General features: G+C 46.9%; 1 long non-coding RNA gene across 1 annotated transcript; it reads right to left on the bottom strand.

The window, feature by feature from the left end:
* Positions 1 to 677: 677 nt before the first annotated feature.
* On the bottom strand, positions 678 to 3,030 carry LOC121310037. The gene is made up of 3 exons (XR_005948724.1): positions 2,959 to 3,030; positions 2,300 to 2,355; positions 678 to 1,756 (listed from the first exon to the last, which is right to left on the bottom strand). It is a non-coding gene; the product is annotated as an uncharacterized LOC121310037 (long non-coding RNA).
* Positions 3,031 to 3,523: the final 493 nt, after the last annotated feature.

The raw sequence follows: 3,523 nt of genomic DNA, 5'->3' as shown, positions 1-3,523 counted from the left end.
TGAGTCTGCTTCATTGGCTTACTGCGCCTGCTCTACCCCTGTGCACTAATTACCACACTGCCACAGGGAGTTTACAGTAAACATGACTGCTTGTCTGATACAACCTGAATCTCGAATTTTCATTGATTTTATTCCCGCTAAACCTGACAGATTGTCTCAGTCAATCTGGTTTGGAGTACAGCAGTCATTAACAGGTACAAAACATGTGAAGCACAAAATACTACGTCTGTCCTATAAATTAATAATGATTATAATCCTTTTAACATTTTAAATATAACCCAGGGTAGTTTATTCCAGTCTCTACAGCGCTATGACACTCCAGTTTAGCTCAGCTTGAAAAGATAACTCCATAAAACAGCCCAGGAGCTGAAGGTCAGCGGGCGACCTCCGATCCCCAAGCCAACCGCCTCTTTACACCCAGGAGCGCCACAGCGGATGGGAGCTACCGCTCCCTGGAGGACAAGACTGGGTGCCTGGCCAGTAGGGGCCGCTGCAGAGCAGTGAGGAGAAACAGTCCCTTTGCCTCCCAAACCCATGGCAACGCCGGAGCCAATGCTCCCTCTGCAATCCCCAGTGAAGACCGGCACCTTCACATAGCCAGGAACCTGCGCTCCCCTGACTGTGTGTCACCCTGCGCATCACGCGGCCGTGCCTTTACCAGGGGAGACTTTAGGGGACCCCTGAGCTCCCCTGACTGTATGAGTGCCCCTGCACACCACACGACCGTGCCTTTACCCTCGGGGACCCCTGCGCCACCCTGACTGTATTCTGCTCGGATCATAATTTAACAGGTTTACTAACGGTTCCAGCAAAAAATGTCTTCTGAAAAGACTCCTGACTGCTTTCTGAGGAGGTTTGAGTAACATCCACTAGGTGGTGTCCGGCTGTACTTTCCGACCCCTTCTAACTTTGTAAGGAGATTTTACATTTGACTGGGGGCTGTAATTACAGGGGCAGGTCCCTAGTGGTCATTCCTAAAACCACCTCGCTTCAGAAATTCAGCTTAGGAGTCTTTTCAGAAGCAGTTGCTGGAATAGCTCGTAAGCAAATAATGATGCAAGCAGAAGCAGCAGTAGAGAATCATACATACAGACACACGCAGTGGGATATTACACAAGCACGCAATGAAATACAGCCCCAATTTCACCACTGAATAGTTCACTTACTTAGTTAACTCGCTGTTAGACAGGCATGTTGACAGTAGACTATAAAGTCCTGTATATACCTGTGTAAGGGTTTTACTAAAGGACAGTTGTCAGTATTTCAGAGTATTACTGTAGATGGCATCGTAAAATAGCCCTTTACTCTACACATCATACTTGGATGCAGAGCTCTTTACTGCGATCGCTTGGTTTTTGAACGATGACTGGAAGTTCTTAACAGTTCTCAGACACACTGAGGCACCTCCTGTGGACAGGTCAGCTGGTGAGTCAGAATGCCCCTCTCACAGGTTGGGGTCCTGTCCTGTGAGTCAGTGCCCCTCTCACAAGGTTGGGGTGCTGTCCTGTGAGTCAGTGCCCCTCTCACAGGGTTGGGGTGCTGTCCTGTGAGTCAGTGCCCCTCTCACAGGGTTGGGGTCCCGTCCTGTGAGTCAGTGCCCCTCTCACAGGGTTGGGGTCCTGTCCTGTGAGTCAGTGCACCCTCCTGTCCTGTGTGGAGGGTGTGCTCTCAGTAGCTGCTCTCGTGCCCAGTCAGTATGTAGAGGTTACTCAGGGCTGAGGGGTTGTCTGTCGGGGTGCTCTCCAGGATTATATCCCTAAAAGACAAAACATTCAACTACAATTTATATTCAGCAGAACCAAAAGAGACGACTTTTCAATCTGCACCTGTGTGTAAAAACTCATCCCACTGTGTTCCTCACTTCAGACTGGATTCTATCTTTCTCTCCGCAGCCCCTGTGTGACAGTGGAACCAGATGAGATTGACACACTAGCTTCGTGTTGCAGATGAAACATGGCAGTAGAGCTGTTCACAGTCTGCTCTCTCACCCTTTCCTCCTCCCCTTTTCCTTTCCTCTCTACTCACTTCCTCTCCTCTCTCACCCCCTCCTCTTGCCTTTTTGCCTCTAATTCCTCTCCTTTATTTCCTCTCCAAACTCCTTCCCTCCCCTTCCCCACTCCTCTCCCCCTTTCTCCTCTACCATCCCTCCACTTACCCTGCCTCTTTCATTTCCTCCCCCCCTCCGTTCCCTCTTCTCTCTCCCCCTTTTCATGCTCCCTCCCTCTCCTTTCCTCTTTTTTCTCCCCTTCTCCACTCCTTAAATCTCCCCACCTCTCCTCTTCTCTTTTCCCTCACTCACCTGTTTGTCCCCAGCACTCGAAACACCCTTGACTCATCAGTGATCTCTTGAGTGATCTATGGAATAAAGGAACTCCAGCCTGAGTATATGCAGAGCAACAACCATCTTCAGCACAAGAAAAGGAGCATCAGGGACAACGTTGCCGGGGTTAATAAGAAGTATGGAAATGGATTTTTAAAAATAGCTAGCTCTCCTTTAATAGGACACATGTCTTAGTGGTGGTCTTGAGCAAAAGTAAATCTGTTCCTCTTAGCTATGCTTCCCGCTGCTGTTTGAAGGGTGAAATTCGAGTCACCTCGTGTGCGACTGCTCGAGACAAAGATTCTCATGCGTTTGATAAAAAAAAAAAAAAATTCTTGAATGCTATTTAATTTCATTTATTTTTTTAAACCCAAGAAGTTTTCAAGAATAAAAAAAAAAATGCTTATAGCATCGCCATCATAATGCAAATAATAACTTCACGGCAGTCCAGCTGTTATGGTCTGATGTTCATGTGATCTGGTTGTATCCGATGGAAATCATATCACATTGAGATTCGTGACAGTGTTTGATTATACTTATTGAATGACCTGCTGTTTATCGTACTGTACAGTATTCTCTCTGTACCGTGTGTCTATGACATGGTGTCCCGTCTGAGACCTGGAATGGGCAGGTCTTACCTCATTAGTATGCAGGCTCTTCCCCTTGAGGCCGTGCCTCCAGAACGCCAGCACGCTGTCCTGCAGACAAACTGAGAGCAATGACATCATCGTTACAGACTGGACACGATGACGTCATCGTTACAAACTGGACACGATGACGTCATCGTTACAGATTGGACACAATGACATCATCGTTACAAACTGGACACGATGACGTCATCGTTGCAAACTGAACACAATGTCATCATCGTTACAGTACAGGACAACAGGGACTGAACCAACACACAGCGTGGCATACAGATGGGTGAATGTACTGACTGGCAGTACTGATTAGTACTGATTTCTCAGTAACTTTTAGTAAGCTAAAAAATGTTAATACCAAGTTTCATGACAACTGGTCTCCTGGTGTCTGGAAAACTGTAAAGTGTGATTTCTGTACGATTTCATCCCCAGAGGGGATAATAAATAAGCTTTGGAACAAAAAACCCTTTGCAGCTGACTCAGAGAAAGCTGCTCAGTCTCTTGCTGGGAAATGACTAGAAATTTAATTCAGGGCTAACCTGAAATGATAGCTTTCCAAAGA

Source organism: Polyodon spathula, unplaced genomic scaffold (assembly GCF_017654505.1).
Source record: "Polyodon spathula isolate WHYD16114869_AA unplaced genomic scaffold, ASM1765450v1 scaffolds_1691, whole genome shotgun sequence".
NCBI lineage: Eukaryota > Metazoa > Chordata > Actinopteri > Acipenseriformes > Polyodontidae > Polyodon > Polyodon spathula.
The sequence above is the reverse complement of the archived record's forward strand: the minus strand, read 5'-3'. Positions and strand labels throughout refer to the sequence as shown.